The sequence below is a fragment of the Carassius auratus genome, chromosome 22 (assembly GCF_003368295.1).
Source record: "Carassius auratus strain Wakin chromosome 22, ASM336829v1, whole genome shotgun sequence".
NCBI classification, from domain to species: Eukaryota; Metazoa; Chordata; class Actinopteri; order Cypriniformes; family Cyprinidae; genus Carassius; species Carassius auratus.
In genome coordinates, this window is record NC_039264.1 from 21974617 (window position 1) to 21997044 (window position 22428).

The 22428-nt window shown below is 37.0% G+C and overlaps 1 pseudogene; it reads right to left on the reverse strand.

Moving 5' to 3' along the window:
* Positions 1–594: 594 nt before the first annotated feature.
* Positions 595–22428, reverse strand: part of LOC113040532 (adhesion G protein-coupled receptor L3-like) — a 56805-nt pseudogene continuing 34971 nt past the window's right edge.

Sequence of the window (22428 nt, forward strand, 5' to 3'; positions counted from 1 at the left end):
CTTAAGTGTGAAAAACAGTGTTTGTGGGGAAAAAGTAAATAGATAAATAAAAATGCAAAAAAGAGAGGGGCAAATAAAATGAAATAAAATTTTGAGCATCCCGAAACAGCACCATTAGCAAAGGGGTGAAACATGCTTGAAGAAAAATAAAATAAACAAACAAATACAATAAAAAAGAAAACACAAACAAAGTAAAATAAAAGATAAAACAAAATAAAATAATTTCTCAGCATCCCAAAACCATTTGTCTGAAAAACCTGTTTGTTTGTCAGTTTGTTATTTTTTAGGAAAGAAAGAAAGAAAGAAAGAAAGAAAATTAATAAAATATTTTCTCTAATTTTGAGCAATCTGTTACCAATATTAGCTAAAGGGTGAAGTGTTTAAAAAATTAAAAGTGAAAATGAATATGAAAAACAAAAATGCAAAACAAATCAATACAACAAAACCAAAATCAATAATAAATAAAAATAATTTATCTATTTTTCAAGCAATGCAAAACAACTTATGTTGAAAAAGTAAAATAAAACCAATCGCACAAATAAACAAAAAACCTGATTGGAAGAAAAAAAACAATCAATAAAACAATAAAACAGAGCAAAACTAAAAAGGTGACGTGTTGAAACAGCGAAGAGGTTTTGAGAGTCAGATGCAATCAAGATGTGGAGGTCTCAGAGCCGGACAGGAGTGTGAACAGACTGCCGTCTCACAGCTGAGAGTGATCATGACTCTTGCATCATGGGATGTGTCACACGATGACACAGTGCCGGTTCACACCAAACTGCCAATTATCAGTAAGCCCCGCCCCCTCTCCTCACTTCTCCAGCAGGAAACGGCGTGTGCACGCCCAGGCCTGTGACCTTGACCGTGACGGGGTGCCTCATGCACTGTGTACACTTCAAACTGATTCACACCACGGGGAATCTGGAAATTTCCATGTGAAGACTCAAGTGTGAATAAAATTATAGATATTCTAGAATTAGATTTCTGTTTACAGTTAGCACAGAAGGGAAAAGCACTGATCAGAACACAATATCTCTCAGATCAGACAGAGACCACCCAAAGTAACACAAAATATGTGAAGCTGAAGTATCACATAATGAGAGGGAAGTCATTTTATGAAATGCAATCAGAAGTTTAAAGTATAATAACAAAACTAGCCTTCTGACACAACAGATAGGGACATCATTCTTTTGTTGGCCACCAGAGGGCTGATGTCCTTGATCATAACTCTGCTTTCTCTCAGTGGACCATGTTTTTAAGTCTTCTCTTAATTCTCAATTTCTTCATTATGAATAAATAAATAAATAAATATATAAGTGATTTTAAAACACTTCAGATCAATAACAGGTCGCCAACATTGTTGAAGAATAACTAAAATCCTTCTTTTGAACTAGAAAATACTGTTTGTTTTACATGCTGTAATATGATGATGGATTTTATATGAAATATTTGATTTAAAAAAAAGTTTTTGATAGTAACAGTGTACAAGTAGTGTGGATTTTGATTCAACTTAGTTACTGTTTTGATTTATTCAGATTTGTTCCTTGATTCATTGACTCTTTCTGCTAATTTAAAGCACGTCATGCCTGTTGTGTACATCATGAGCAAATTATTAATTTTTAAAAAGCGGAGAAACTTTAGAACTTGGTATTATAATTGGAACATTTTTTAAAAAAAGGACAAATTTACTTAAAAAATATTTGTTTTTTAAGTATGAACACGTAAATAAATAATTCACTAAACCAAATCGTTTTATATATATATATATATATATATATATATATATATATATATATATATATATATATATATATATATATATATATATATATATATATATATATATATATATATGGTATGAAAACATTTTTAAAAAGAGAGGAACTTTAAAATGATTCATTCACAAGATATGTTTGTAATTTAGTTCTGAGCAAATCACTAAATCATTCACTAAACCAATTCATTATATTGTTCTTTTTGTATTAATATTTGTATTTTTTTTTTTAAAGGGAGGAACTTAAGAACAATTCGTTCATTTAAAATATCAGTTATGTATTTATTTATTTATTTGTTTGTTTATTTATGTGTGAGCCACTGAATCAATCACTAAACTAATTTGTCAAAAAAAAATTCGTATTAAAATAGCAGATTTTTAAAAAAGGGAGGAATATTAGAATGATTTGTTTGTTGTTTATTTATGAGCGAGTCACTTAATCATCCACTAAGCCAATTTATCAAATGGTTTTTTTGGTATTAAATATGACTCTTAAAAAACAAAAAAGGAGAAACTACTGAAAGATTTGTTCATTAAAAAAAAACACTGCTACAAGCTTAATCATAACTGCTTGATAATAACCAAAAATAAGACCCATAAGTGACCTACTGACACTCGCACACATTTCTGAGCTGAAGTAAAGGGTTTGGTATGATTTTCGTGTCACTGTATGCAGGAAGCACATTGATTTTCTTTCAGATGTCAAATAACCTTGGATCCTTATTGATAGATGGGCACAGTGAGGCCTTACCTGTCCAGAGAGGTGGACACCAGTGTCAGGACATCGCAGCTCTTCATTTAAGTTGTCGTGGACACAGGGGAGGGACAGACGCCCTGTGAAGTCACATGACAAGAAAGGAGGCAAACAAAAAGATTTGTGGATACAATTTGCAAGACGATACAAATAAACACCAATTGCAACTTGGAAAATGCTTATCAAACTGGGTCCAGCCAAAAGAAACAAAACAATCCATCACTGCACATCAATACAGTACAAGCTATATTTTTAAAACCTTTATCAAACGCCGGCAGAAAAAAAAGACAAACAACACCACTGTGGCATAAATTCCTCAAATTTATGGCCGACTTGTGTTTAGATGCTATGATAGTATGGTGGGGATGAGCGCAATCTTTGCCTCCCATCCCAGAGGGCTCAGTCCCCAATTGGTGGGGTCTCTGAGGGCCTATAAATCTGGGGCATTTTGTAATACGCATCGAGTCTAAGACATTAGGCCTGTGAGCGGCATGTCCTGAATATATACTGGTCTTTGTGCATCAGTGCTACTGCTTCATTCAAGAGTCACTTACTACTGAAGTGAGTAGTCAGATAAGAATGGTGTTCCTCACAATGAACAATCACTGACTTCCATTTACGTAAGTGGAGAAGACTCAACTCGCTTTGTCATATTTCCACTTTACAGTCCAAAAATTAATAGATCTCTTTGTATGTGCAAACTTACAATTGTGCCACTGCGTGATGGAGAAAAAACGCATTGACAGGAAGATTGGAAAGAAGTTCTGAAAGAGCAAGTCACAGAGAAAACATCAAATAGATTATAACAGGTTATAATAGATTATACTAAATGGACTGCTAAATGGAACAATCAAACTAGTCAAACGAACCAGGCTTTGGGGGTCAAACGTGCTCCGGCACGGTTAAGAGTGCCAAGTGTGAGCACACCCTGATTATTCTCCTGCGTCCCGCACACACTAGTCTCTTCCCGCACATCAAATGTTGTCCCGTGCATGGCCGTATAAAGACAGTCAAAAGGCGTACACCTCAAAAGCGACAGACAGTCAAAAGGCGTACACCTCAAAAGCGTCTAAACATCTAGCGTCCTTGTCTTTCTTTAACTTTCTTTTTGCAAAACCACTCGATTGACGTTTGTCCATTTTGATTCAAATTCTGTAGCCGTTAAAAAAATGACACATTTGCGCGTGGACCAACTCAACTCTGACAGATTGGGGACGGAAGGGGGGGACATGAGTGCAGTGCTCATGTTTACTCAATAAAGACACAAAGCCTTTTGGAAAATATATTTGTGGCCCGCCACAAATAAATCAATGTGTGGGAAACCCTGTTGCAATAAAAAGCACATTATTTGTTGAAAATGTTTGCAAACCAAGATTACCCTTTTGTTCATACAGCAGTAGGCCAACTTTTAAATGAAAAAGTGCACAATACAATACTTCTGAATGCATTATTCGTTTTGTGCATAACAATGCTATTAATCACAGACAATAATGCGATTAATCACAATTAAAATTCATTATTATAAGTATGTTCCCAATATTATAAGTATGTTCCCAATATTATAAGTATGTTCCCAAAGGGAGGTTTGATCAGACTTAGCTTCAGTAAATAAACTCAATTCTGTCTCCAAATAATAGCCTCTTCAACACACACGGCTGTCACGGTCGGCGAGCGTCCTGCGACAGGATTAATCTACTGCAAAAGAGGCTGGGCCGGGACAGCCAGAACTCATTTGGTCTGTTGCTATGAAATGGCTGCCCATCAGAAATATCTTCATCTATCTCAGTCTCATCTACATGGGTGGAAATGGAGGGATGAAGGGTTGAAAGGAGAGAGGGGGGGTGAAAGGGGCGTCCGGAGGAGAGAGGTCAGCGTATTCAAGGAGTCCATCAATCTGATGTGTCAAAACGTCTATTAACTGAGTTTGTGGAAGTGTCAGTGTGCGTTCAGCAACACAAGCTTCAGCTTCTCCAGGCTGTTCTGAGATATACAGTATCTCTATGAAGAGACAATCCGATGGGAGAAAATAAAACCAAAAAGCAAAAAAAACTTGAGACAACGTAGGCTGTAAAAAATTAATCTTGCGACAGTGACGAACGCAACAGAAGAAATTGTGATTGTTTCCAAACAGGTTTCTAAAATGCTCCCTCACTTGCCATTGCTCTGTTACTTTCTCTACACATGGTTTATTGTCTGTCATCAGCGCTTAAGAAAATTCAAGGTTTCAACACTGGCCCGGATCTCAAAGTATTCTTGACAAAACAGTACCAGCTGAGGTAAACAGCTAAAGGTAAACAGAGTGTAAAACCCAGAGGCGGATTTAGTTCTGGACCATCTGTTCAATTCATTGTGATCAGGCAGGCATACTGGCAGATATCTGAAGACTGCAGAAACTGAGAAATACCTGCGTGAGCTCAACCGATAATAAACACTCAGTTTTGCGTGGTTTCTTATCTGCTATTATTGTTATAGTGTGGTCTTCTGTGAGATCACAATGTGGCTCTTGCGGCAATGATTTTAAGGTTTTACTACTGGATGATTGAGAAGTAGAATTCTTTTTGTGACCAAAATGTTATAAACAGATCTTGGATACTGATTAGTTAAAGTATTCCAAGCCCAAATTATACTTGGATTTTTACCTGTAAAAATATATATATAAGAAATATGCGCAACTCTAGAGTGCAAAGACATTTTCATAGCTCATAACTGGACAGAAATGATGGAAGCAGTTTCCGCCACAGAACAAAAATAAAGTAAAACGTAATTGTGGCCCATCTCAAAATTCCAACATTTTGTCAGAATTGTGAAATATAAATTCAGAATTGCGAGAACTCTCAATTCTGAGAGGAAAAGTCAGAATTGTAAAGTATAGTCAGAATTGTGCAACAAACTCACAACTGCAAAAAAATAAAATAAAATTCGCAATTACCTTGTTTTTATTAAGTGGTGAAAAAAGAGAAATGCAAGATATTAACTTGGAATTGTGTGAAACAGTCAGAAGTGTGGGATATATAAACTCAACTTTGTGAGGAATAATTCAGAAATGTCAGAGAAAATGCATGCTATCACATGTATTAGACCAAGGATACTTTGGCCATCTGTTGCACTTAAGAAACTATAGCAACAGCTATAGTGTGAAACATCAACAAATAATATACACAACACCTCATAAAAATGTAAGTACATATGTTAAAAGTTAACTACATATCTGTCCTGTGAAGTCTCATAGTACAAGGGACTATTGGGAAATATGTAATCGAAGAAAAAAAAAAGTTTCCTAAAATGTCCTTTTCCTCAAGATGATTTTAGATTCTACATCTGCAAACGTCAATATATATATAGCTCAAAAATGAGCTGACATGAGGTATTCAATAATTTCAGAAGACCTGGTAAACCTTCAGAGCTGTCAGGAAGTTTTTACTTTCTTGAAAAAAAAAAGAAGTCTTAGCCTGCTCTCTCTTTCTCCAAATTTGAGAGAAGCCAGGCACTGCAGGATAATCGCAGTTTAATAGGAGCAAATATTGAAAGCAGGAGCTGACCAACCAGATCCCCTTTCCTGGCTCTCTCTCCCAGTGCGCCCGAGAAAAACACTAGCACATGGGTGCGTAAGAAATCGATCATTCCATGATATATCAATTAACATGAAGAGTGGAGGAAACCATCGTATTGACGTTTGTCCATTGTTTGCATTGGAATCGTCCAGTCGAATGGCGTTAGAAACACAGCTCTGTCGAAATTCTGACATCCTTGTTTAAGCGAAACAATTCACGTGTACCAATCCAGAGTTTCAGCTTGAAAAAAACGAACAGGAGACGATAAACCATCCAAGAAGTCTTCCAGATAAATACATTCATGTTGCGTACATGCTTGGATTTTTTTTGGTACTTGTTCTCAAGATGAACTTGCGAGATGCGTGTTCCCTCTCAGGCATCCTATTTGCCATGCAGAGCCGTTGCATGCTGGGAGAGGGACTTGTCCACAGACTGGGGCCTCTTTCTAATGATTTCCCACACCTGCACATCTGCTGCCGTTTTAATTAATACTCTAAGGAGGTTTGTCATGAGTAATCAAAAACATTGTCACTTATGGAATCCTTCATTATAGAGAACAAAAATCAATAGTTTGCATGAGCAGAATGAGGGCACTTAGAAAGTAGCCCACATCGCAATAAACAATCTAATCAAGTAAAGGTGCGGAATACTTTATTCCATGCAGTCCAGGGTTTTTTTTTGTAGCAACACGTGGTGAAGGGCTGGGCATCATTTTTATGCAGGCCTTGGTTCCGTGGCTTAATACGGGTGGAAGTTGGGGGGGGGGGTACGGTGAAGGCAATAGTCGCATCAGCTTTCTTCGACTCTGCAGCATCACCGCAACCTCTCTCCTCGCTGATTTATAGCCCGCCGCTGACCTCTGAGGTCGTAACATGGTGATGGGTGACTGGCTCTCAACGGTAAGCTACTGGCACTTGACAAAGTGCCGAGAGCAGAATGAATTTACTCCTCTTTTCCTCAATCATCAACAGGCGCACGCCGGCTTGCTGCCCTGACCCCCTCTCATCCTGACTGCTATAACAAGATCTCCCATCTCATGGAAGAGCGAGGGAGAGGGAGGCTGAAAAATTTACTGTCATTTCTACTTTCCAATGAGCTCCGGTGAGCACTTCTTTCACCTTCAGGTTGCTTGGCGTGCCTGGGATAAGGAGGGCTGGTTGGGACGCGGGCGAGGGCACTTCGATGCACCTGTCTAACTTTGGGTCGTTCGCCAGAGGTACTTCAATCTGCTATTGCTTCCATCAACTTGATAACGGCATCTGAAAGCAAGTTCGATTTAATAAGCATATAAATCTCCATAAAGGTGGACGGTTCACGTAGCTCATTCGTCAATATGTGGATGTGCCAGTTAGCCGCAAACAAATACTTACCAGCGCAATCATTAACGACAACGCAAAAATCCATTCGGTTACTTTGCCTTTTATTGTCGCTGGGTGGGGGATAGTAAATGTAGGCGATATAAAATGCATAATTTCCTAAAGTAGGGTCTTAAATTATCCGGCAGTGCAAATGTTGGCCCATTGTGGCAGACGAGACACTGTAGGTTATAATTGAAAATAAAAAAGCCATTTAAAAGACATTCAATAAGCCACTGGGAAATTGATCAGGCTATAAAATCTGGCGCAGGAGGCTGGCGCTCGGCTTCGGTCCTGATACAGCACTATCCCTGCATGCCTTCACAGTCTACATGCTGGCATACAAACAAGGGATTCCGCGGAAGTACACTTCCCAACGCTTTCCTTGTGTCCTCGGGCATGCATTTAAATTGCGCAAGACACATAATGTTATAGTACGCAGTGGACTTGCACTAGAAAAACTGGGAAAAATGATTTCCCTCAGTGGTAGGGAGTGGTAAAAAAAAGATGATAGAAGATTGCAAGAGCGGGCCCACATTCCACTCCTGCTTCTTTAACTTTCAATTCTCCCAAGCATCTCTGCTTCACAGCCCCTGGCTATTGCCTTTCTCAATCTGTCCCTGGGGAGGCAGGAGTTATGGGCCCTGTCGATTGAGGAGAAAGGGATGTTATTCCCCTGTCACCCTCACCCGGTCCGCCAGCAGTCCTGCCCTGATCTATGGCCACCGTGGCGGGGTAGAAGTGTCTTGATGCACCATTGGTTTCCAGCGCTGTCACCCCCACCCTGACGCTCAAACTCATACTACCTTTACAACCCCCTCACCAACCCTTTAAAACACCCCCCTCCGTGATTCTTGTTGGGGAGCTCTCTTAGGGACAGGGGTGTGACACAATGGCCTCGAGGAGGTCACCCCTAAAGGGACAAGGTCCGGTTGGCATCATAAGCGGGATTAAGTGACACCTGGCGGGTGTTTACCTGAGTTGGCAGATTGCACAATGGTGTGGACAATTGATTGAGTATTGAGAGATTGTGACATTGGAGTGAAACTTAATTGAATACTAATTAAACATAAGCTCTGTTAGCTCCGTACCAAAAGCTAGTGAGCTCATTTCTCAGCATGATAGAAACTCATAATAGAAGCAAACTGTTTCAAAACTAATTTTGAGGGTGACATTTACATTTGTGTAAAACTCAAAAAAAGTGTTCAGCACCGAGTAACAATCACAGTTCAAAAAAGAACATAATGTTAGCATGCTGTTAAACCAATGACTATATACTGTATATTAATACTGTAGCTACACTAAAAAGTACTAATAATAGCATAAATTATTGGGTCAATTATAATTTATTATTAAATTGGTGTATTTTAAATTGTAAATAATTTTTATAATAAAATATTAATTATATAAAACTGTAGTTATCACTGTTTTATAAACACATCACTGTTTTATAACCACAACAATTATTATTTGTATAAAATAAATTTTCACAAAAATTGCATGCAATACAAATGATTTTGCCTCATTTGTATTCATACAAAATCAACGTTATATTTAAAAATATACAATTTACTTCTCATTTGGCACATAAAATATGGACTTGGCCTTTAGATTCCTAAAACATATAACTTTTTTGAACAACATTATGTCACCAGTGACGGGAAGCTTACTTTGGAAATGTAACTGGTTACAGATTACAAGTTACCCTATTTAAAATGTAATTAGTAGTGTAACATTTCATTTACTTTATTAAAGTAATGTAACTGATTACATTTGGGCATTTTGATTAATTTTCCAAATTTCTAATGCTTTCAACTGTTAATCATTTTCAAACAAATCTTTGCAATATTAAAAAATAAAATACTATGCATAAACCCAAATAAGAAATAAAACATTTTAACATTTAACATTTTCATGAGTAACTGTTATATAAGTACACATTTCTTGTGTAATTAAATTATGTACAGGGTGTCCAAGGGGTCTTAAAAAGTATTACATGTTGATAAATTAATTTAGAGGAAATTAAGGCCCTTAAAAGTCTTAAATGCCATTTTTCAAGGTATTAAATTTTTTGCATCATCTTTTCATTATGTATATTTTTCCGAACAGTGGGGTTATGTCTGGTTTATTTATGGAATTCGCTCCCGTAATTTTTGTGTCCGCTTCCGAGAAACACTCTAATAATTGTATATAATATTAGCACATCAGGGTGCCGCTATCATTATGTTGGGTATTTAAATCCCTCGTGTTTTGCTGTGAGGGGTTACTGTTTGAATGCGCACTCGCAGTCGCAGTTCACTTTCACGATTACGTGCTCGCTCCCGCCAAGGGTGCACATCTTACAAACAAAGAAATTCTGTCAATGAGCACGGGATCTGTTGATGAGTAAATCCTCCAACATCTTGTCAGTCATCTCTCCTTACTTTTGACCCGGGATAAGTCAAATCTGACTTCTGCAGCTCGTGTTGGATGCAGGGTTGTTGTTGTAAGTCCACGAAATTAGTCTGCTTTTAAACTGTTGCCATGGGTTGATTTTCCCCAGTGGGTTAAAGGTTTGAGATATTGAATAAATTACATTTGGTTGAAATGCTTGAACTGAAACATTTTGCATTCTACCTGTAATAAAACTGTGCTAAATGTTTTGGGCCACACTAGTAGGAAGCATTTGAGTTCTGTTTATGATATATGTGCATAACAGGGACTGTAGAATATGTATTTTAGGGATGGACATTACATTTTTATATTTGGGACATGATCATTGCGCAACTTTGGACGTTTTATTTTTTATTTTTATTTTTTACTGGCATTGGCTTGAGATGCACAATTAAAATGATGATATAGTTGTGATCATTATTTTACCTTCCATGGTCATTCAGACACGATCAGGTGCAGTGTTACTGACACTTTCTTGGGTGTATTGGTTAGCCACTCAATTGATTATCTTGTGCTTCATTCCCACCCTTCTGAATTATGTTGTATTTATGAGGAGTTATCACAAAGTTAAGTCTGTTTAATTGTGCTGTCTTACAATCAATATGTAGCCTAGTAAATATAAGTTAAAGTGTCACCGATGTAACCAGTTCAAACTTGGAATGGCGACGAGGTCTTAAAAGATATGGAACGAGTCTTAAAAAGGTCTTAAAAGGTATTAAATTGAACTCCATGATTCCTGTATATACCCTGATGTAACTAGTTACTACCCAACACAGATTGTGCCTAGCTGGATTCTGTAACAGAGATTTAGCCTACAAAGGAGAAAAGTTATTCAATTGGAGCAACTGGGAATGGGACATAGAATAAATCTGTATTTAAAATCATAAATGAATAGACAGACACACGTCTCCTTATAAGTCCAGGAGCATTTGGCTAGCGATATAAATATGGGGCAATTGATGTCAGAACTCCATACACATGAAAAGGCCTACAGGGCATGCGTCCATCTGACATGTGTCGAGAATTAAGAAAAGGGTGGAGAGATGGAGGAAGGCCTTGGCCCACAAGAGCTCCAAGATGAGTCGGACAACTTACCCTTCATTAACCTGCGGGCAGAAGGGTGACATTCGGCTGACCGACATGCACATAAGTGACTTTGGATATGAACTATAAAAGAAAGGATGAAAAAAGCGGGAAAAAACTGATGCTGGTGGTTGTGTGACAGTGACCCCGCTGGGGATGATCTGACTGAATAAAGAGACAGATTAATAAATAAATATCTCCTAAAAAATGGGAGACCGAAGAGGGCTGCCATCCATCAAAGATCCTATTACCACGAAACCTGGAGCCATATGTATAAGGCAGCAGATACAAATTCAACTTTTCCTTACAATTTGTTATCGCTGATTTCCATCACCCAACACACACACAGATACACAAAGACCCTCACACACCGGGTTGAATTATGAACAGATTTAAAGCAGATTTAAAGTAAATCATTATTATCAATCACGCACAATCATAAGTAGCTTTATCGGTGGAGTTAAAGAGTTAAAAATGAGGGAAATGAGAAGAGGATTTTTTATTTCCTCAGAGAAAGGAATGTAAACAGCTATCTAACTACTACCATATTTTTTTGTAATCTGTTTATTTAGGTATTTATACGAACAATATGTAGTTGTGTATTCAGCTTGTTCAATCAAATGACATGGTCTTCATTTGGGACAACAAACAACATCTTATATAAAATGTGAAACTACTCAGTTTTCAAGGTCAGGTGTTGTCAATCTTTTTGAGAGTTTGTCAGTGAGGGAGGTGGGGATGACAACAGATGGATTCAACTTTGCTAAAGATCCACTTGTAACACTGGACGAATTAAACCCTGCTGCGTAACGTTGCATGTTGGTATGCAATAACAAATGATTGCGTCTCCATAGAGGTTGATATGCAATCATTTGTTGTGACATCCAACATAAACGAATCGTTACAATTAGTAGTGACACCAACTTACATCTCCAATGCTGAAAATGTAGAAATGCAACAACAAATTACTGACACAACCATATGCTGACTAATCACTTTAGTCATCTAAAAGTTTCATTTGAAGCAATATCACATGTCATATGTCATTTAGTCTGAAAAAAAGAATTGGTCAAATTGATTGCAATGGTTTGCGCACTCTAAAACACGAAGTGAATATTCTCTTCACGTTATTGCTCTAGATTACTCGCAGGGTGTTTTTTCGTATCACTCACGCATAAAATAAAATCACTGCGCAATGCTCTCTTCCATTTTCTGATTAAACTGGACATGTCAAACTAGACATCTTCGGTGATTGGCTTGCGTAATAACGTGTCATACAAATTTTTCAACTTGCACAGAAAACGCAATTGAGGCATACATTGTGTGTCCGTTGCAAATGCATTACCCAATTTGTCACCCGAATTTGTGTCTACGTATGTTTTTGCATTCATTTTGTATGTACTCTACTCGCACAAATAATTAGATTTGCTTTTGGTGCACACAAACCATAAGAATAGTTAAAAATTATATTTTGTCCCTTAAATTGTCATTTATATATTATTCACATCTATAGATAGATAGATAGATAGATAGATAGATAGATAGATAGATGTGCATGTATTGATTTCTGCCATACATTGTAATAACACAAAGCTTTAATGAGAAAAGTAAATTTAATATATATATATATATATATATATATATATATATATAAAAAATTAAATTAAATTAAAATTAATTTATTAATTACATTTATTTATTTGAATTTATATATATATGTATATATATATATATATATATATACATACCAAAAAATATTTAGATTTCTCCAAAACGCTGTTATAACAGCAAGCCTTTATTATGTTTTATTTTATTAAATGTTTTATGTAATTTTATCTATTTTAGTTTTTTTTTTCTATTTTCATTTACATATTATTATCAGTGCTGTCAAAATCAGAGCGGTAATGCAGGCAATACATTTTTTCAGTTTAACGTGTTAAAAATATTAACGCAGGGGAGGAGCTAGGGTTGGCCACCCCACTCACAACTACTGTTTCGGTCTTATTTTTTTTGACAAGAACCGTTATTTTATTTAAACGCAGAATGTCTTTATGACCACAACTAACCTGAGACATTTCAGACGCACGCTCCAACTTCGCCTCAGCGCCAGGCATGAGACAAACGAGCGTGGAAATGCTCCAGTGTGCGCTGTAGCCTGTGATATTGGCCTACAGTAAAATAAATGGTGCCATTACACAAATATTCAAAATAAACTGTCTTTATGTTGTTTGTACAAGAATTTGAAGATTGAATGTGAAATTATTGCAATGTAAAAGTATTTTTTATAAACTACATTATTACGTGGGATTATTTGTGATTATTTTCAGAAACAATTCGATATTTATACAATTCGAAATTCGATATTTTTTAATCTATTCAGGGCACTAATTATTATATATTAATGTAATAACAGTAAAATCAAATTGATGAGCATTTTGAATTCTGCAAAACATGCATATCAATGAACATTTATAAGAACAGCACATTTTAATTAGAAATAATGCTTCATTTCAGGAACAAAGTCATCTAAATATGGTAACATTACCTTTTTAATCGATTCATCTGATTCATTCAAAAGTGACAATGAATCACCCAACACTTATCCTATTTGTCTACTACCTGACCTCAAGTTTTGTCACTTTATGCCTCGCAACTTCCTTCAGTATGTCTTATAGTATGTTTTAGAAGTAGACAAGAGTGTGGAAATGAACTTTCTGCTTTCATCAACCTTTTCAAGTTGACCTTTGAGAATTGCAGCCATTTGATTGACTTGTAACTCCTTTGAGGTCACCTATTCACGGACGGACGAGAAGAGGAAAAAATAGGAAATAAAGCATACAAAATAGTCCTATTCCCCTTGACCTTCAGCTTTATGGGTGAATGTATTAACGATACACCGTAACAGAATGAAAGCGATGAAGTAGTGAAAGAGGAAAACGACAAAACTAAGCACTTGTCCTTTCCTGCTTTCCTTTTTGCTTATAGCATGTTCTTGTTTTCGTAATTGGCGGATTGAAACCATTGCCTCAAAGGATGAGAAGACATGAATTGATCAAAAGTGAACGTAAACGCTTTTTCTCACACTTGAGAATTTCTTGACCTTGGGTTGAAGAGACACAACAATCAGTTACATACAATCAAGACATACAGCAGCATTTGTTGTGGGCTCAGCCCTATTTGTTACAACACAAGGCCTTTCACAGTTGGGCTCATATGCATATGAGAGGCTCTCTTCCTTTTGGTTACATTATACATAATGTTTCCTCTTAGCACTTAGTCGTGTGGCTGGCTGACTGGTTTAAAAAATTGCTCGGCATTAAAAACAAATATTCAATCATCGCAACCGATTACGGCGAGACTCCTGGCGAGACTCGTCAAGATGATTAGTTGCATCGCTCATATGCACGGGACAGCCCCTTCTTCATATGCATATGGTCTGTGCGTGTGACGCCTGCTAAAACTGCCATTTCATTCCTCTCAGAGCAAATTCACCTTGAGTAACGGGCTGGATAATACCAGCTGCCAATCAAAATGAATTAGTGCACGTGTCTGATTTTGCTCTTTGATTGGCCATGTCATGTTTTTTATTTTTCACAAAATAACTTCCTTCATCCCCTCCCTTCTCTCTTTGCGAAATCTCTCACTTGCATGAACTCCCTTTGAGATTACTTACGATTCAGTCTTGAAATGCTGGGGTCAGAGAAGGCGATCGGATCCTGTCATTTTTCGGTGTCTGGAGAACGTTACAACCCCAGAACAGGCCTGTCATCTTAAGAGTTCACCATCTTTGCCAATCACTACTTTTGCTCTCCGCATAATTTAGCACAGATTTTTAAAGCTCTGCTTTATATAAACACATTGGCATTTGAAAATACACACACGTATATGCACACACCCAAATATACAAGTACATCACCTAAGCTGGCCAATCGACCTTTACAAAAATGCTTCGGTTTTTTGGGGTTGATTGATAAATAAACCAACGACTCACTTGTTTTGTCGTAACTCTGGGTGATGTTGTTGCTGTGGGTCAATGTGCTGCTGGAGTAGGTGACTGTTTGCCTGTCCAAAACACCTGGTACTGGAGAGCTGGCCGGCCGAGAACTGCCCACTGAACTGGAGGGCCTGGAACGGGCACAGTTCTGTCAAAAAAAGGAAAATGCATATTTATGTGCATTAGATTTGGTAGGGATACGAAAAAAAAAAAAAACGAATGTTAAATGTCAAAAACATCAAGTTTGAGATCCAAGTAGATATGCATTACATGATACATGAACAAAAAGTACACAGACATGTATGGAGGTACCGCAAAATAAATATCCACAGAAGTCTCACAGGAATGTAAAATAGTTCGGACGTGAAAACCCACAACCTTACCCCTCGTATCATAGAATGACATATAAAGGGCTTTGACATGCAGCGCTGGTTAAGATTTTGTCTGAAGACGTTTATTTCTTCTCAGAAAGAAGTAAATGCATAATCTAGCACTATATCAACATTTAAAATCATAAAAGTGCACATTTTACAACAGGAAATGTACATTATATGTTTTATACATCTCTCTCTTTTCAGTCTTATATCTTGTCAAAACTTGAATTAGGATCAAAAAACTAATCTGCTTCCAATTTATATCTATATTTCAGGGCTGTCAGTGATCTAGACCCTGCTAGAATAGCAGCACGTTCGTTTTTCATTCGGCCGGTGCAACTGACAGCTTTATTTTTCTCAAGCAATCTGCCACAGTATGTACAAGTGTGAGGTCACACGGGTCAGGCGACAGTTGGTATGAAGCGCCCTGGGAGCACTGGTCTAGCTCATGAATAAGCAAGAATGGCAAGAACAAAAACTATAGAGACAAGGAGAGAGATGTTTAATAAGGCTTAAATTTGTTCAGCAAATTGGACTTTAATATCACGCTGTATATTAATTATCTCCCATTTACAGTAACTACATTCATGAAGACTGCAGTAGTAAAAATCCTTGAGAAATCATCAGTATAATTACTAGACTCAATGCATCATCATTTAAATTCACTGAATAAAAGAGAAAGTAGATGCCTGATTTAAAACTAAAGTGTAATATCCTTACCACTAATTCAGAGAGAAACAAGACAGAAAAGACAGACGAGACAGAAAAACTGATTAATTGAGATAGGCAGACAGACGAAACCGAACAATAGACAGATTACATGAGATAGATTAATTGAGATAGGCAGACAGAATGGCAAAGACAGAGCAACAGACAAGCAGACACAGACAGAACAACAGACAAGCAGACAGACAGACAGAAAAAACAACAGACAAGCAGACATAGACAGAATAACAGACAAGCAGACAGACAGAACGGCAAACAGACAGAACAACAGACAAGCAGACAGACAGAGAAAACAACAGACAAGCAGGCAGACAGACAGACAAAACAACAGACAAGCAGGCAGAATGATAAAAGACAGAACAACAGACAAGCATATAGGACAGACAAACAACAGACAAGCAGACATAGACAGAACAACAGACAAGCATATAGGATAGACAGAACAACAGACAAGCAGACAGACAGACAGACAAAACAACAGACAAGTAGGCAGAATGATAAAAGACAGAACAACAGACAAGCATATAGGACAGACAAACAACAGACAAGCAGACATAGACAGAATAACAGACAAGCAGACAGACAGAATGGCAAACAGACAGAACAACAGACAAGCAGACAGACAGAACAACAGACAAGCATATAGGATAGACAGAACAACAGACAAGCAGACAGACAGACAGACAAAACAACAGACAAGTAGGCAGAATGATAAAAGACAGAACAACAGACAAGCATATAGGACAGACAAACAACAGACAAGCAGACATAGACAGAACAACAGACAAGCATATAGGATAGACAGAACAACAGACAAGCAGACAGACAGACAGACAAAACAACAGACAAGTAGGCAGAATGATAAAAGACAGAACAACAGACAAGCATATAGGACAGACAAACAACAGACAAGCAGACATAGACAGAATAACAGACAAGCAGACAGACAGAATGGCAAACAGACAGAACAACAGACAAGCAGACAGACAGAACAACAGACAAGCAGACACAATGATAAACAGACAAAACAACAGACAAGCATATAGGACAGACAAAACAACAGACAAGCAGACATAGACAGAACAACAGACAAACAGACAGACTGAATGGCAAACAGAGAGAACAACAGACAAGCAGACAGAACGGCAAACAGACAGAACAACAGACAAGCAGATAGAATGGTAAACAGACAGAACAACAGACAAGCAGACAGACAGAACAACAGACAAGCAGACACAATGATAAACAGACAAAACAACAGACAAGCATATAGGACAGACAAAACAACAGACAAGCAGACATAGACAGAACAACAGACAAACAGACAGACTGAATGGCAAAAAGAGAGAACAACAGACAAGCAGACAGAACGGCAAACAGACAGAACAACAGACAAGCAGATAGAATGGTAAACAGACAGAACAACAGACAAGCAGACAGACAGAACGGCAAACAGACAGGACAAAAGACAAGCATACAGACAAACAGAACAACAGACAAGCAGACAGACAGAACGGCAAACAGACAGGACAAAAGACAAGCACACAGACAGACAGAACAACAGACAAGCAGATAGACAGACAAAATAACAGACAAGCAGACAATGGCAAACAGACAGAACAACAGACAAGCAGACAGAACGGCAAACAGACAGAACAACAGACAATCAGATAGACAGAAAAATCAACAGAGAAGAAGACAGACAGACAGACAAAACACAGAAAGACCAAAAGACAAGCAAAATGACAAACAGAATGACAACTTGACAGAACAAGACAGGCATGCAGACAGACAGAACGGGAACTAGACAGGACAACTGACAAGCAAACAGTCAGAAAAACTCAGTAGGTGGTTGCCTGTTTACAGTGTTGCTAGAGTGTTCAGAGTAGTAACTAGGCTGTTACTAGGTTGTTGCTAGGCCAGTGATAATGTGCTCTGGGCAGCTGCTAGAGCATTCTAAGTGGTTGCTATGGAAGTCTCTGAGATGTAGACAGCTACAAAAATAAACATCAGTTTACACTACGATGAGTTAGAAAATCGTTAGGGTTCCCTCAGGCAAAAAACCCATCCATCTAAAGCACGTGCTGTACATTATCAACCCTATATTGGAAGTCAGTACATTCCCTGACCACTGCTCTCATCCAATAAAGAAGAGTACATTTTCCTATCCCATTCTGGACCCCGTCCAGCACTGAAGCTATTCGACAAAATACAGTATATCACCTCTAGATTTATGGCGCAAAATGGCATTAGCTAAAAAACCATCCGCCACACGCGGCCAGCGAATCTCATCGTGTGGACTTCGAAAATTGGAAAATTGCCCAGAGAGCACTAAAGGGTCCCACTGCTAATACGACCCGCCACAATTTATCAGCTGCTACCTGGCACTCGCGTTTGGGGCCGCAGACGTTTTTTACAAGTCCTAGTCTTAACGGTGTCGGGCCTGTCAGGGGGGTCAAAGGGAAGAGGGAGGGGGCCATATTCTAAAATCAATCCGCCTTTAGAAATTGTCTCATTCCGTTCTCAATGACCTGGTCGCGCGGCAAGGGCCGAGCGGGACAAACTGCCGTAGGCCATAAACCGTGACAAGCCCGAAGGAGAGTTAATGTGGCCATTCATAGAGGAACCGCTGGAGGTGAGGTGCTTTGCTGAAGGGGGGTGGGGTGTCTATTAACTACTTTTAAACCGCTTTGGTGAAGCTAAGTGATCTCCGTCAACAGAGGCCTCACGTATAAATACTGGCCTGACAGTTTAATGTGAAGGGACGAGCTTCCACAGGATTAGAAACATGTAACCCAGGGCTGCTGCTTGACATTGGCTGGATTGAGGTGGCCTGAGTGGGTGTGTGAAATGGGACCAGGGGCAAAACATGCACTGCGCTATGAAATTTGCACTATATAAAGAGTATAGGCCTCCAGTAGTCGAGAAAACATGCAAACATGCAAGAACTTACGGAGAAATTTAAGGCTTTTCTTCTTTCTTTGATTCTGTTGACTGTGTTTCGAACCTGTGGATAACAAGGAGGGGGTGGATGGTTAAAATGTCATGACTCAGTACTAAATACTTCATACAAAACACTTTGCGCTCGCATGAGTATTGGCCCCAGGAAGGTGAAATTCAATCCGGACTGGGAACAGAGAAAGCAAACAGCCGGCATTGCATAAAAGTCAATGAGTGCCGGCAAGCAAAATGTTCCAGTTTGTCACACGTAATGGGTCCTGAAAGTGACACGTAGAGTCGGCAAAGTAAGGAGAGCGTCTTAACCTCTCATCTGTCACACCGTACAGGGGGCCACGGGAATAAAGCGATAAAGGAAACGACCACCCTTGCAGAACAAATTACATTTAGACTGTGTGAGAAAAACGGGGTGTTAGGTGATGCATGCTGAATGACATACACAGTACTATAAACTCATGCTGCTTTATTTTAGTGGCGTGAGCCAATAACTCGTAAATATGCATCAAATTTAAAGCCTTTTTTTCTAGCAGTATGTTTTTTATGTCACAGAAATGCCAATTTGCTATGCCTGAAATGTATTTTTTTATGACAAAAAAAATATATATATATATGAAAGAAAAATTCATTAAAACTTATATTAATTTACAAATAAAAAAAATGCTATATATCTATATATATATATATATAAACATTATTCATACACTTTGCATTTTTTACATTAATAAAAATATAACAAAACTTTCTACATTATACATTTCTACATTAAGAACTATTACATTTTTCAAATATTATATATTCAAATTCACATTTATTTTAACAAAAATGTTACATGTAAAACCTTAAAATATACATTACACTTCATTTTATTTTTTTGCAACTATGAATAATATATGTGTGTGTGTGTGTGTGTGTGTGTTTATATCTATATTTTCTGTATGCCAGTATTTCCCACATCATACAATCCAATCCAGCTGTTTCCTGGACTGCTAGATATTATTTTCCAGCCTGGCTGTGAGCAACCACAAAAAAAACTGCCTGCATTTCCCAGCCCGAGCGCGGCACAAGCTCCAGCCCTTCACTGGTGAATATGCATTAGCTCTTATGACTTCATTAGGCTCTGCTGTTGTCATAAATTATTGCTGCCATGCAGATACACACACACCAACATGTCCTGAACAAACCCCATCAGCATGACGACAGAGTTAATGAAGAGAACAGAAGAGCTCTGACAGCTCGGAGTCAACGGTAATATGTCAGATTTGCAAACAGACACAGTTTTCTCCCTCTCCCACACTTTGAGTGCGCTGTACCTTTAATGAATGGAAACGGAAAATCAAATCAATTTATTCCAGGTATAAAATCACAGAAAGCTACTCGAAAAAAAAGCATTTCCAGCATCGAAAGGAACTGGTTTGAAGTCGCTGCTCTTAAAAGCAGTTTAGCGGTTTTCCTCTCAAGGTTTTAAAGTGATGTAGCCTTAAATGTTCAATATAAAAACACATTAGATATTACTTTCATATGAAAGCAATGCAAATGGACACTTTTGCCAAAGGAAAAAAAATAGTCATAAAAACAGGGATGACCATTAATAACTAAAAACAGACTAAATTATATATAAAAACAAATTTTAATGATCAGTTTTAATATGTTCTTGGTGTGAAATGATCTACTGTATATAAAAGAAAAATATAAAAAGGGAAATCATCATTAAGTGAATTGCAATTATCTGTTACTCTAAGCAGGAGATTGCAATATAGGCATTATTCATATTTCAATATTAAAAGCATTTTCATGTTCAATAAATAACTATACCATAATTTTGCATCAGATAAAGCTAACAAACAGATTTACATGGTATCTAAAGTATTTGACTGCAAAATGTACCAATGGCTGGTGCATATTGGGAATAAATGGCATGTTATATGAATCTGATATCTCTCTCTCTCTCTCTCTCTCTCTCTCTCAATCAAATGGTTGGTTTTATATATTCTCACTTGCATGTTTCCTTTGAGATAATCAACTGTACAGATGAGCGAAACTGATTTTATAGTCCCGGTAGAATTTAAATATTCTGTGACTTGTTTTGTCTTTGTATGCTAACACTTTGATCATTCTCCTCAATTATTCTATTAAATGAGAATTTGTGGTGTCAGACGGTGAAATCTGAAGACACAAAAAGAACAAATTAGATTCACAAAACACACACACACACACACACACAAAACGATGATTACATACGATATTTAACAAAACCCCTTTTGAAAAAAAAAAAGTGTCAAGCAGACATGAGCTTCTCACAAATTGTGAAGACCTCTAGGTCAAGGAGAGCCGGGGGTTGGAAAATAGATTCCAGCGTACTAAAAAAGCCTGTTAAACAAGAATGCGGCGATGATTTATTTTACAATGCGGAGAGGGTCACCGGCGAGTCTCTGCTGTGTCAATACAGGGCTCGGTCTCAGGGCCATCTCCTTACACCTCTTTTGTAGACACTAAAGAGTTAGAAAAAAGGTAGAGGAGCTCCGTCTGTACTCAGGGGTGGAGATGAAGAAGGGAGAGGAGAAAATGAAGAAGCGGAGGTCTACTCTGACATTTAAAATGATCATTCTTAAGATCATGTTAATTCATTAAATGAATATTATTGTCTATTTAATATTTAATGAATTAATTTGTTAAGTAATAAATAAATAATTAATCATTCTTAAAGGAACTGTTCTACAATCAGAACAATTCAAGCTTGATGTACCACCTTTATCAGTGCAGCCCACCTGCTACAACAGACAACAGCAGAGCTGAGAGCACAAAACAAGTTGAATAGAACACATTATGGCATTCAAAAAATTGTGAACTGCTAAATGTTTTATTATTATTATTATTAAAACTAATATTTATAATACATATTTATTTAAACAAATATTATTTGTTTATTTTAACATGCAGTATTGTTGTTATTGCTAATCATATTATTATTATTATTATTATTATAGAAATAATTTGTACAAATATGTATCTAAATTATATTTATGTAAACCATTATTATTATTAGTTGTTGTTGTTGTTTTTATTACTTTTATTATTATTATTTAAATAATTAGTACAATAAATATTTATCTAAATGAATATTTATATAGTTATTTAAACTATTAATACTATTACTGCTGAAAACAATATTTAAATTAGCATGTATTTATTTCATTTAAATGTTATTGCTATTAACATTTGTTATTGTTATTGTAATTATAGTATTATTATTAAAGACAGTAAATGTATTATTATTGTTATTATTATAACAATAAATACTTATCTATTTACCTATATGCAAATATTTATCTATATACAAATTAGTATCTTTAAACAGATTTTTAGAAGTTAATATAATAATGAATAACAGTATAATTTTATATAATGCAATATATTATAACTTATCTA